The sequence below is a fragment of the Salmo salar genome, chromosome ssa06 (genome assembly GCF_905237065.1).
Source record: "Salmo salar chromosome ssa06, Ssal_v3.1, whole genome shotgun sequence".
Classification (NCBI taxonomy): Eukaryota; Metazoa; Chordata; class Actinopteri; order Salmoniformes; family Salmonidae; genus Salmo; species Salmo salar.
In genome coordinates this window covers 92,804,552-92,819,107 of record NC_059447.1, presented here as the reverse complement: position 1 = coordinate 92,819,107, position 14,556 = coordinate 92,804,552, and the positions used below count along the sequence as shown (strand labels likewise).

The following is a 14,556-nucleotide window of genomic DNA, read 5'->3' as shown; positions in this document are numbered from 1 at the left end:
TGAGCCGACACATGCAGTGTTTACCATGAACGCAGGCTCTGCCAATGAGGGATCATTGCCTTTAAATTTCAAAGCTGAATTTGGTTCGACACAGATTGAATAGAGCCCTTAATCTGCATTATACAGGTGTAGCGTTTGAATTTGTTAATCTTTAAGGGCATAAAATATTAAAAGTTACAATGCTAGTTTACAAGTCTAGTTTACAACACTAGTTTACAACACTAGTTTACAACACTAGGTTACAACACGAGTTTACAACACTAGGTTACAACACTAGGTTACAACACTAGTTTACAACACTAGTTTACAACACTAGGTTACAACACTAGGTTACAACACTAGTTTACAACACTAGGTTACAACACTAGTTTACAACACTAGTTTACAACACTAGGTTACAACACTAGTTTACAATACTAGTTTACAACACTAGTTTACAACACTAGTTTACAACACTGGGTTACAACACTAGTTTACAACACTAGGTTACAACACTGGGTTACAACACTAGTTTACAACACTAGGTTACAACACTAGTTTACAACACTAGTTTACAACACTAGGTTACAACACTGGGTTACAACACTAGTTTACAACACTAGGTTACAACACTAGTTTACAAGTCTAGTTTACAACACTAGTTTACAACACTAGGTTACAACACTAGTTTACAACACTAGTTTACAACACTAGTTTACAACACTGGGTTACAACACTAGGTTACAACACTAGTTTACAACACTAGTTTACAACACTGGGTTACAACACTGGTTTACAACACTAGTTTACAACACTAGTTTACAACACTAGTTTACAACACTAGGTTACTGTAATAAGTAACAACATTAGGCTGATGTTAAGATACAAACAGCTGTTTAGTGTTGTTGTGGTTTAGCATGGTTTTAGTGTTGTGGTTTAGCATGGTTTTAGTGTTGTTGTGGTTTAGCATGGTTTTAGTGTTGTGGTTTAGCAGGGTTTTAGTGTTGTTGTGGTTTAGCATGGTTTTAGTGTTGTTGTGGTTTAGCATGGTTTTAGTGTTGTTGTGGTTTAGCATGGTTTTAGTGTTGTGTTTTAGCATGGTTTTAGTGTTGTTGTGTTTTAGCATGGTGTTAGTGTTGTTGTGGTTTAGCAGGGTTTTAGTGTTGTTGTGGTTTAGCATGGTTTTAGTGTTGTTGTGGTTTAGCATGGTTTTAGTGTTGTGTTTTAGCATGGTTTTAGTGTTGTTGTGGTTTAGCATGGTTTTAGTGTTGTGTTTTAGCATGGTTTTAGTGTTGTTGTGGTTTAGCATGGTTTTAGTGTTGTGGTTTAGCAGGGTTTTAGTGTTGTTGTGGTTTAGCATGGTTTTAGTGTTGTGTTTTAGCATGGTTTTAGTGTTGTTGTGGTTTAGCATGGTTTTAGTGTTGTGGTTTAGCAGGGTTTTAGTGTTGTTGTGGTTTAGCATGGTTTTAGTGTTGTGTTTTAGCATGGTTTTAGTGTTGTTGTGGTTTAGCATGGTTTTAGTGTTGTGGTTTAGCAGGGTTTTAGTGTTGTTGTGGTTTAGCATGGTTTTAGTGTTGTGGTTTAGCGTAGTTTTAGTGTTGTTGTAGTTTAGCATTTTTTTAGTGATGTGGTTTAGCATCATTTTAGTGTTGTTGTGGTTTAGCAGGGTTTTAGTGTTGTTGTGGTTTAGCATGGTTTTAGTGTTGTGTTTTAGCATGGTTTTAGTGTTGTTGTGGTTTAGCATGGTTTTAGTGTTGTTGTGGTTTAGCAGGGTTTTAGTGTTGTTGTGGTTTAGCATGGTTTTAGTGTTGTTGTGGTTTAGCAGGGTTTTAGTGTTGTTGTGGTTTAGCATGGTTTTAGTGTTGTTGTGGTTTAGCATGGTTTTAGTGTTGTTGTGGTTTAGCATGGTGTTAGTGTTGTTGTGGTTTAGCAGGGTTTTAGTGTTGTTGTGGTTCAGCAGGGTTTTAGTGTTGTTGTGGTTTAGCAGGGTTTTAGTGTTGTTGTGGTTTAGCATGGTTTTAGTGTTGTTGTGGTTTAGCATGGTTTTAGTGTTGTGTTTTAGCATGGTTTTAGTGTTGTTGTGGTTTAGCATGGTTTTAGTGTTGTGTTTTAGCATGGTTTTAGTGTTGTTGTGGTTTAGCATGGTTTTAGTGTTGTGGTTTAGCAGGGTTTTAGTGTTGTTGTGGTTTAGCATGGTTTTAGTGTTGTGTTTTAGCATGGTTTTAGTGTTGTTGTGGTTTAGCATGGTTTTAGTGTTGTGTTTTAGCATGGTTTTAGTGTTGTTGTGGTTTAGCATGGTTTTAGTGTTGTTGTGGTTTAGCAGGGTTTTAGTGTTGTTGTGGTTTAGCATGGTTTTAGTGTTGTTGTGGTTTAGCATGGTTTTAGTGTTGTGGTTTAGCAGGGTTTTAGTGTTGTTGTGGTTTAGCATGGTTTTAGTGTTGTGTTTTAGCATGGTTTTAGTGTTGTTGTGGTTTAGCATGGTTTTAGTGTTGTGGTTTAGCAGGGTTTTAGTGTTGTTGTGGTTTAGCATGGTTTTAGTGTTGTGGTTTAGCGTAGTTTTAGTGTTGTTGTAGTTTAGCATTTTTTTTGTGATGTGGTTTAGCATCATTTTAGTGTTGTTGTGGTTTAGCATTTTAGTGTTGTTGTGGTTTAGCATTAGTGTGTGTTTAGCATGGTTTTAGTGTTGTTGTGGTTTAGCATGGTTTTAGTGTTGTTGTGGTTTAGCATGGTTTTAGTGTTGTTGTGGTTTAGCAGGGTTTTAGTGTTGTTGTGGTTTAGCATGGTTTTAGTGTTGTTGTGGTTTAGCAGGGTTTTAGTGTTGTGGGTTAGTGTTGTGGTTTAGCATGGTTTTAGTGTTGTTGTGGTTTAGCATGGTTTTAGTGTTGTTGTGGTTTAGCAGGGTTTTAGTGTTGTTGTGGTTTAGCAGGGTTTTAGTGTTGTTGTGGTTTAGCAGGGTTTTAGTGTTGTTGTGGTTTAGCATGGTGTTAGTGTTGTTGTGGTTTAGCAGGGTTTTAGTGTTGTTGTGGTTCAGCAGGGTTTTAGTGTTGTTGTGGTTTAGCAGGGTTTTAGTGTTGTTGTGGTTTAGCATGGTTGTTGTTGAAGATATCCCTCTAGTGGTGTGGGGGCTGTGGTTCGGCAAAGTGGGTTGGGTTATATCCTGCCTGGCCACACCTGTTATCTGGTAGGAAGACACCAGGACTAAGCTATAAGGCTCACCTGTTATCAGGTAGGAAGACACCAGGACTAAGCTATAAGGCTCACCTGTTATCTGGTAGGAAGACACCAGGACTAAGCTATAAGGCTCACCTGTTATCAGGTAGGAAGACACCAGGACTAAGCTATAAGGCTCACCTGTTATCAGGTAGGAAGACACCAGGACTAAGCTATAAGGCTCACCTGTTATCTGGTAGGAAGACACCAGGACTAAGCTATAAGGCTCACCTGTTATCTGGTAGGAAGACACCAGGACTAAGCTATAAGGCTCACCTGTTATCAGGTAGGAAGACACCAGGACTAAGCTATAAGGCTCTGTAGGACAAAGGTTTATTTTATGAGTGGGAGTGAAGTGCATGTGACTGTGTTAGAACAGGTAAGCTCCGAGGTTACCGCCTATCAGTTGTGTGTGCGTGTGCGTGTGCGTGTGTGTGTGTGTGTGTGTGTCAGGGTTGGGCTCAATTCGAGTTGAATTGGCCGACTCCCCACAGGAAGTAGAATTTTGAATTTGAGTGACAGGAAGTAGAATTGAATTGAGTGCAATTCAAAGGAATTCCCACTCAGTCATAAAAACATGAATCTCTTCTGGATACCAAAGAATATATCACTTTTCTCTGGAAACAATGTTCATATATTCTTTTAACCTTGGTGCTTAGAATAGGCCAATCATATTTCCACCAAACATTTCATTTGTTTGGCTTCTTTTTGAAGGCCTTAGGGTTAACTTGAGGGTCATTACTAATGAACATGAATGAAATATAATCACTTGGATTAATGTCAACATTGATCAGTTATTTTAAGAGTTTGTGGTGAAAATCTATTTGTTTCATCAAGATGTTTTTATGTTTTATGTACAAGATTGCCTTCGGAAAGTATTCAGACCCCTTGACTTTTCGCACATTTTGTTACGTTACAACATTATTCGAAAATTGATTACATAGTTTTTCCCGCCTCATCAATCTACACACAATACCCCATAATGACAAAGCAAAAACTGGTTTTTAGACATTTTTGCAAATTTATTAAAAATAAAAACTGAAATATCACATTTACCAAAGTATTCAGACCATTAACTCAGTACTTTGTTGAAGCAGCTTTGGCAGCGATTACAGCCTCGAGTCTTCTTCGATATGAGGCTACAAGCTTGGCACACCTTGGGAAAAAAATCCAAGGGGTCTGAATAATTTCCGAATGCACTGTACATCTTGTACATTCGGGCTCCCGAGTGGTCTAAGACACTGCATCTCAGTACAAGAGACGTCACTGCAGTACCTGGTTCGAATCCAGGCTGCATCACATCCAGCCGTGATTGGGAGTCCCGTAGGGCGGCGCACAATTGGCTCAGCGTCGTCCGGGTTTGGCCGGGGGGGGGGGGGTAGGCCGTCATTGTAAATAAGAATTTGTTCTTAACTGACTTGCCTTGTTTTGTAACAGTATTTTTTTTATTGGAGTTTCACAATTTTCACCCATATTAAGAGATACAACAACAAAGACAAGGTAAAAAAAAAACAGCACTCACTTACACATATCCGTATGTATGCACGCACGCACGTACACACACACACACACACACACACACCATTTCCCTCTCCCCGCTCAGCGCTTCTCTCACCCCATCCCCCTCATTGCGTCTCTCAATACATACATTTTAAACAAACATAAACAGAGATAAAAAAAAAAAAAACAAACAATTATAATAATTTTTAAAAAAAAGCTCAGTTTAAACCAAGAAGTTGGGTTCCCCACATGGAATGTACAGGGTGATTCTGAAATACATAGATCACCGTTCTAAGAGAATCCTCGCAGCATAATAGCTGACACTTCAGGTTCTAGGTAATGTAGGTAAAGGTTCCCAATACTCTGTAGAACTGATCTGTCTCAGAATGCAATGTACATGTACAGATATTCCAGCGGCACCCATTCAAACAGTATCTTATGCCAATCTTTAATAGAGGGAACCTTATCACTAATCCACTGTAAAAGTATGTTTTTTCCTCGCTGCGAAGGTAAGGATGTTGTAAAGCCTCCTCTTACCCACAGAAGTTACATGCCTACTAGGGAGACCTAACAGTAGAGAGACTGGGTCCAATTCTAGATCAACCAGACCAGTATCTTTGTATTTTGGTACATGACCATAAACAATGTGTTACGGTGCCTGTATCAGTCTTACATTTAAGACATTGAGGAGAAGTGGAAGAGGGGCTAAAAGCATGTCTGCGATTTGGGGATAAATGCAATCTGTGTATTATTCTTAATTGAATTGCTCTAGTACGATTACATATAGATATTGTTTTTTTGCATATTTCCAAATGTCCTCCCACATCTCTTCGTCAATAGTAACAGACAGTTCTTTCTCCCACACTTGTTTCACCCTCTGTGTATCGACAGCGGAAAAGGACCTTAAAGCGTCATAAAACAGACTTACAGACATTTTCCTTTGTGGGAAAAAAAGCATTCTTTCAATGACAGACAGATCAGGGTTGCCATGTAAAGGTGGTGCTCTTCAGAATATAATGCCTTACTTGTAGGAAACGGAAAAAGTCCTGCTTTTGGGAGTTGATATTTCTCGACCATCTGCTCAAATGACAATAAAACATCTTATCCGCAAATAAGTCATTTAGTCTGCGTATGCCCTTATTAAGCCAAACGTTAAAGCCAGCATCCAGCAATCCTGGGGCGAAATCTGGGTTGTTAAGAATTGGGGTAAGAGCAGAGGTTAGTTTGGACCTTCCCAGGAAACGTTGAACTGACCTCCATACTTTGAGTGTGTTAAGTGTAATGGGGTTGTTACAATGATCTTTTACAGACTTGAAACTTGTGAAAAACAAAAGATCCTGTAAAGGGGTATTTTGAAAGAGAAGTCTCAATGTCTAACCAAATAGAGGAGTCATCGTTTGTGATCCAGTCTGAGATATAACATAGGTGGGCACACCACTGATAGAACCTGATATTGGGCAGATCCAAGCCACCCACAGAACTTGGCAGCTGCAATATTGCCATCTTAAGTCTTGGCTTGCGTTTACTCCATTATAAAGGAACTTAGCCATCCATTTACATCCTTTATTACCTTATTGGAAAGTAATACTGGGATCATTTGTATTGGGTAGAGTAGCCTAGGTAAAATGTTCATTTTCAAGAGGGATATTCTACCCAACCATGAAATCGGAAGAGAGTTCCAGCGCTCCAGATCCTGTCTTATTGTGTCGAACAAGGGAACAAAATTGGCTTTGTACATTTGTTGGAATTTAGGAGTTACAGATATACCCAGATACGTAAAACCTGAGGGAGACCATTTAAAAGGGAAGGGGGGAGAAGTATTAGATACAGAGTGAAGGTTACCAAGTGGCATAGCCTCTGATTCAGTTAGGTTAATCTTGTAGCCTGAGAATTCGCTGAATAACTCCAATAATATCAATAAGAGATGTGATTGAAGTCTCGGGATTAGAAATGAATATCAGGACATCATCAGCATACAAGCTTATTTTATGGTGAACATCACCAATGAGCAGCCCCTGTGTAGCAGGCGTTGCCCTGATGGCCTCGGCCAGTGGTTCCATAACGAGTGCAAATAGGAGAGGGGACAAAGAACAGCCCTGTCTGGTACCTCTGTGTATAGTTAAGCTATTTGACCGTAGTCCATTAGTAAGGACAGCAGCCTGAGGATCATCATATAAAACTTTCACCCATTTTATAAAGTTTTCCCCCAGACCAAATTTATTTAGAGCAAAGAATAGGTAAGACCACTCCACACGATCAAATGCTTTCTCAGCATCTAGGGAGAGCACAAGACCATCCATAGCACTTCGTTGGTAGACTTCAATTACATTAAGAAGCCGTCTGACATTGTTACATGACCTACGTCCCTTAATGAAGCCAGTTTGGTCTCCTTTCACAATTAGTGGCAGTGAGTCCTCTAATCTTGTGGCTAGAATTTTAGAAAGCAATTTTCTATCCACATTCAGAAGGGAAATTGGTCTGTACGAGGAACAAGACTCCGGACATTTTCCCTTTTTGAGAATAAGTGATATGTTGGCTTCTCGCCGTGTTTGGGGGTGCTGGTCATTTGAAAATGAGTGGTTAAACATATCACGCAATGGCTCAAGGATCAGGCCATGGAACTCTTTATAGAACTCACTACAAAACCCGTCCGGTCCTGGGGCCATACCATTTTGCAGATTCTTAATTGCGGACATTATCTCTTCCTCAGTAATAGGGGCATTAAGGAGAGACCTCTGTTCTTCGGAGATAGTAGGGAGCTCAATCTTAGAAAAGAAGTTCTCCATTAACTTGGGTGCGTCTATTGGCAGTTCTGAGGCATAAAGATTTGCATAAAATTTCTTAAATGAGTCATTTATCAATTTATTTTCATATAAATGATTGCCATCAGAATCAGTAATAGCCGCAATTGACTGTGAGTCAGCTCTCTTTTTAGCTAGGTACGCCAAGTACTTTCCTGGCTTATCGCCATGTTCATATAGCTTTTGCTTGACAAATCTCATTTTCTTTTCAGCGTCCTGTGTTAGGAGGGAGTCCAACGTTGATCTAATGACTGATATTTCCTTTAATAGGGCAGGAGTGGGAGTTTCAATGTAGTCCTTCTCTTTAGTTCCTAATTCACCCTCTAGTGTTTTTTGCTTTTCACGCTTTTTCCGCCTCTTAGTGGCTGTGTATGACATAATCAGACCCCTGGCGTACGCCTTACAGGTTTCCCAAAGGAGTGAGGGGTTATCTGTTGATTGAGAGTTAATAGAGAAAAATGCTTTAAACTTTGTAATAGAATATGATGTGAATGTGTGGTCTTTAAGAATGGTTGTATTCAACCTCCAATGTCTTGACTGATTGAATGCCCCGTTGAGTTTTATGTCCAGGATCACCTCCGCATGATCAGATATGACTATGCTTCCTATCCTAGCGGATAAAACCGACTGCAGTGATGTCCTGGGCATAAAAAAAGTAATCTATTCTAGTCTGACAACCATGAGGTGCAGAGAAAAAAGTGAACTCTCTGTTGGAGGGATGAAAAGCTCTCCAAACATCAGCATACCCCAGATCGTCACAAATAGCTGTAAGTGACTTAGCTTGAGGAGAGAGTGAGGCTATACCACTGGGAAGCGTATCAATAAGGGGGTTCAACAAACAATTAAAATCTCCTCCAACCACTGCAGTGTCTGAGTTTAATTCTGAAAAGTCTAGAAATACCTTAGTGAGGAAGTCAGGAGGGTGGGCAGGGGGGAAGTAAATATTCATTATGGAAATGCTCTGCCCTTGTAAAGTACCATTAATTATAACAAAGCGACCCAATTTATCTTTCACACACTTCAAGACCTTAAGTGGTAGGATCTTTTTCACAAGAATTGCTACACCTCTACTTCTGGATGTAAATGATGAGAAAAACACTTGACCAAACCCCCCTTGTTGTAATTTCAGATGCTCCTTATCATTCAAATGAGTTTCTTGTAATAGGGCAATATCAATATTTAATTTTTTCAAAAAGGACAGTACCTTCTTCCTTTTAATGGGGTTATGGCTCCCTCTAATGTTCCATGTACATACACGTAGTCTGTTACCTGCCATTGCACTTTGACCATTCAATATCCAGACTGAATCCTACTGTAAAAATGGGGTGGTACCTTTTTCCATGTGTTGAACTCTCCTCTATCTCACTGAGCGTAAACAAACGATATGAACCCTGAACCCTGAACTATACTAAACCCAAAAATTAAACATGTAAAGATCAAAAGGGGGGATTTCCCACTAGCTAACATGCAGGGGATTTCAACTTTCCAATGTAGACTCTTAAGTCCGCATTGCCACTCAATAGCCTCATCCTTTATATATATGTGGACATTTAAAAATCCAATAGAAGAAGATTGAGGCTCTTCCACCTAAAACCGAGCCTGGGCACCAATATAGGTCCACACATTTCTCAGTCTGAGCTACGGCGGCAGTTACTTTAGCAAGAAAAATAATAACGATACGAATATTACTGAACAGGAGCACATGAGAACTTACACCACTGTTTCATGATCAGATTCAAAATAAGATAAGACGTTATCCAATGCTGCGGAGGTTATTTACCCGAGAGAGTCAATAAACGCAGCAGCCTCTTCAGATGTGTAGAGTTTTTTTTAGGCGATCCGTTGACCATAATCTTCAATGTGGCCGGGTACAGCAGTGCGTAGTCCATCTTCATTCTCTTGAGTCGAGCTTCCACCTCATCAAACGCCTTGCGCCTTCGTACAACCGCTGTGGAATAATCATTGAAGAATGAGACCTTTGGACCTTTACGTCGACTACCGTCAGAACCGATGTTTCTAGCCGCATCCATGACGCGCTGCTTGTCGGTAAAGTTGTGGAACTTTATAACCACTGGTCGTGGGTGCTGGTTGGGACCAGGTATCGGTGCTTTATAACCACTGGCAGTGGGCGCTGGTTGGGACCAGGTATCGGTGCTTTATAACCACTGGTCGTGGGCGCTGGTTGGGACCAGGTACGGTGCTTTATAACCACTGGTCGTGGGTGCTGGTTGGGACCAGGTATCGGTGCTTTATAACCACTGGTCGTGGGCGCTGGTTGGGACCAGGTATCGGTGCTTTATAACCACTGGTCGTGGGCGCTGGTTGGGACCAGTTATCGGTGCTTTATAACCACTGGCCGTGGGCGCTGGTTGGGACCAGGTATCGGTGCTTTATAACCACTGGTCGTGGGCGCTGGTTGGGACCAGGAATCGGTGCTTTATAACCACTGGTCGTGGGCGCTGGTTGGGACCAGGTATCGGTGCTTTATAACCACTGGTCGTGGGGCGCTGGTTGGGACCAGGTATCGGTGCTTTATAACCACTGGTCGTGGGCGCTGGTTGGGACCAGGTATCGGTGCTTTATAACCACTGGTCGTGGGCGCTGGTTGGGACCAGGTATCGGTGCTTTATAACCACTGGTCGTGGGCGCTGGTTGGGACCAGGTATCGGTGCTTTATAACCACTGGTCGTGGGCGCTGGTTGGGACCAGGTATCGGTGCTTTATAACCACTGGTCGTGGGTGCTGGTTGGGACCAGGTATCGGTGCTTTATAACCACTGGTCGTGGGTGCTGGTTGGGACCAGGTATCGGTGCTTTATAACCACTGGTCGTGGGCGCTGGTTGGGACCAGGTATCGGTGCTTTATAACCACTGGTCGTGGGCGCTGGTTGGGACCAGGTATCGGTGCTTTATAACCACTGGTCGTGAGTGCTGGTTGGGACCAGGTATCGGTGCTTTATAACCACTGGTCGTGGGCGCTGGTTGGGACCAGGTATCGGTGCTTTATAACCACTGGTCGTGGGTGCTGGTTGGGACCAGGTATCGGTGCTTTATAACCACTGGTCGTGGGTGCTGGTTGGGACCAGGTATCGGTGCTTTATAACCACTGGTCGTGGGTGCTGGTTGGGACCAGGTATCGGTGCTTTATAACCACTGGTCGTGGGCGCTGGTTGGGACCAGGTATCGGTGCTTTATAACCACTGGTCGTGGGCGCTGGTTGGGACCAAGTATCGGTGCTTTATAACCACTGGTCGTGGGCGCTGGTTGGGACCAGGTATCGGTGCTTTATAACCACTGGTCGTGGGCGCTGGTTGGGACCAGGTATCGGTGCTTTATAACCACTGGTCGTGGGCGCTGATTGGGACCAGGTATCGGTGCTTGAGAGGGATGTGCTCTGTCTAGCTTCAACCGACCAGCCTTAGTGTCCATTTGTAGGTAGTCAGGGATCCATTCCTCAAAAAAATGTTACTGAACGTGTCCCTTCAGAATTTTCATGGAGAGTCCCACAACACGTATATTGCATCTGCGTCCTCGATTATCCAAGTCGTCAATGTGCTCCGCCATTTCGCGCACCTGTTTCTCAAGTGCTTTTATCTTAGTGTCCATGGATGTAGTTGAAGTTTCCACAGTAGCAATTCTTCCTTCCGACCTCATCAACACGTTTGACAACCCTCTGTAGTTCGGCTGAATGGCCTGCTATTGCTTCCAGGACCGTTCTTATCTTAACATCGATCACTTTAGTAATGTTATCCGTCATCCTTTGATTCACCAGGTCCGTTGTGCCTGGATCTGTAATGCTGTTAGATTCGCTAACGTTAGCTAGCTCCTCCTGCACATCTACATGGATGGCGGTTTTGGTTGACTTCTTAGTAGCTCTGTTGGGCATGTTGTCGGAGATTTTTGAGAAATAGTCGCCAAGACTCATTGTAGGGTAACTTATTTAGCCAATTCTACCACTTTTTCAAGCTAGGAGATTAATGTAAGAATATAAATTTACGAATACCGCGTGAGCTCGCTGAAACACCGTGTTCTCTCTACGGCGCCATTTTGTTCCCCCCCTGACTTGCCTAGTTAAATAAAAGTAATACATAAATTGGGGGAATTTCTCCCATTCATCTCTGCAGATCCTCTCAAGCTCTGTCAGGTTGGATGGGGAGCATTGCTGTACAGCTATTTTCAGGTCTCTCCAGAGATGTTCGATTGGGTTCAAGTCCGGCACTGGCTGGGCAGAGACTTGTCCGGAAGCCACTCCTGCATTGTCTTGGCTGTGTGCTTAGGGTCGTTGTCCTGTTGGAACCTTCACCCCAATCTCTGTACTTTTCTCCGTTCATCTTTCCCTCAATCCTGACTGGTCTCCCAGTCCCTGCCGCTGAAAAACCTCCTCACAGCATGATGCTGCCACCACCATGCTTCACCGTAGGGATGGTGCCAGGTTTCTTCCAGACGTGACACTTGGCATTCAGGCCAAAGAGTTCAATCTTGGTTTCATCAGACAAGATAATCTTGTTTCTCATGGTCTGAGAGTCCTTTAGATGCCTTTTGGCAAACTCCAAGCGGGATGTCTTGTGCATTTTACTAATGAGTGGCTTCCGTCTGGCCACTCTACCATAAAGGCCTGATTAGTGGAGTGCTGCGTAAATGGTTGTCTTTCTGGAAGGTTCTCCCATCTCCACAGAGGAACTCTGGAGCTCTGTCAGGTTGACCATTGGGTTCTTGGTCATTGGGCCCTTGTCCCCCGATTGCTCAGTTTGGCCGGGTGACCAGCTTTGTGAAAAGTCTTGGTGGTTCCAAACTTCTTCCATTTGTGAATGATGGAGGCCACTGTGTTCTTGGGGACCTTAAGTGCTGCAGACATTTTTTGGCACCCTTCCCCAGATCTGTGCCTCAACACAATCCTGTCTCTGAGCTCTACGGACAATTCCTTCGACCTCATGGCTTGGTTTTTGCACTGACATGCACTGTCAACTGTGGGACCTTATATAGACAGGTGTGTGCCTTTCCAAATCATGTCCAATCAATTGAATTTACCACAGGTGGACTCCAATCAAGTTGTAGAAACATCTCAAGGATGGTCAATGGATACAGGATGCACCTGAGCTCAATTTTTTCAGTCTTATAGCAAAGGGTCTGAACACTAATGCAAATAACCTATTTCTGTTTTGTATTTTTAATACATTTGCAAAAAAAAATTTAAAATCTGTTTTCCCTTTGTCATTGTAGGGTAGGTAGATGGATCAGGGAAAAAATTTATATAATCCATTTTAGAATAAGGCTGTAACGTAACAACATGTGGAAAATGATCTAATAGACAGTGTATTTGTTCCAAGTCTAGGGTCTGTATTCCACAAAGTGTCTTCCAGTAGGAGATGATCTGTTTTGATCCTGGGCCCAGGTGTTTATAAACACACTGTAATGGTCGTCGTTCGTAATGGACCAAGGCGCAGCGGGTTGAGTGCTCATCTTAACTTTATTTGAACACGTAACAAACAAAAGAAGAAAACGATCGAACGAACAGTGTTGCAGGCTAACACACAGCTATGCAACAACAACTTCCCACAAGGGACAGGTGAAAACAGGGCTACCTAAGTATGACTCTCAATCAGCAACAACGATGTACAGCTGTTCCTGATTGAGAGCCATACCAGGCCAACACAAATAAATACACAACATAGATAGAGCATAGAAATACACAACATAGAACATAACCAAAACCCCAGAATACTCTAAACAAACACCCCTCTACATAAACACATATGTCAACAAACCCCGAACCACATAAAACAAACACCCCCCTGCCACGTCCTGACCAAACTACAATAACAAATAACCCCTTTACTGGTCAGGACGTGACAGTACCCCCCCCAAAGGTGCAGACCCCGGATGCACCTCACACAAAAAATTAAACACAAAAATAAACCGCCCAAACTAAAGGGAGGGAAGGGAGGGTGGGTGGCTGCCTCCTACTGTGGATGTGGCTCAGGCTCTGGCCTTTGTCCCCCACCTAACCTGTCCACCCCCGATAAATACCTCTGGCTGAAGCGCTTTGCTGTAGACCTCGGGCAGAAGGGCGACTCTGGGAGCTCCGGACTGTAGTGCGACTCTGGGAGCTCCGGACTGAAGTGCGACTCTGGGAGCTCTGGACTGTAGTGCGACTCTGGGAGCTCCGGACTGTAGGGCGACTCTGGGAGTTCCGGACTGTAGGGCGACTCTGGGAGCTCTGGACTGTAGTGCGACTCTCGCTGCGCCGATTCCGGACTGTAGGGCGACTCTGGCTGCGCCGATTCCGGACTGTAGGGCGACTCTGGCTGCGCCGGTTCCGGACTGTAGGGCGACTCTGGCTGCGCCGGTTCCGGACTGTAGGGCGACTCTGGCTGCGCCGGTTCTGGACTGTAGGGCGACTCTGGCTGCGCCGGTTCCGGACTGTAGGCCGTCTCACTCGGTTCCGGACTGTACGCCGTCTCACTCGGTTCCGGACTGTGGGCCGTCTCACTCGGTTCCAGACTGTAGGCCGTCTCACTCCGTTCCGGACTGTGGGCCATCTCTAGACGGGGCACTGTCGCCGGACACTCTGGACGGGGAACTGTTGCCGGACACTCTGGACGGGGCACTGTTGCCGGACACTCTGGACAGGGCACTGTTGCCGGACGCTCTGGACGGGGACCTGTTGCCGGAAGCTCTGGACGGGGCACTGTTGCCGGAAGCTCTGGACGAGGTACTATTGCCGGAAGCTCTGGACGAGGCACTATTGCCGGAAGCTCTGGATGGGGTACTGTCGTTGGAAGCTCTGGACGGGGACTGCGCACTGAAAGCCTGATGCGTGGGGCTGGTAGTGGAGGTACCAGACTGGATACACGCACCTCAGGACTGGTGGGAGGAGCGGGAACAGGATACACTGGGCCGTGAAGGCGCACTGGCGGTCTCGAGCGCAGTACTGGCACCACCCTTACTGGCTGGATGCCCGCTTCCCCCTGTCAAATGCGGGACTCTGGCACCGCGCACACCGGCCTGTGAATGCTCTGCCTCGACGCCGTGCGCATCACCCCATAGCACGGGACCTGACCAGTAAC

At 44.1% G+C, this 14,556-nt stretch overlaps 1 protein-coding gene across 1 annotated transcript in view; it reads left to right on the top strand.

The window, feature by feature from the left end:
- sgk1 (serum/glucocorticoid regulated kinase 1) overlaps positions 1-14,556 on the top strand; it is a 102,801-nt gene that overhangs the window by 25,931 nt on the left and 62,314 nt on the right.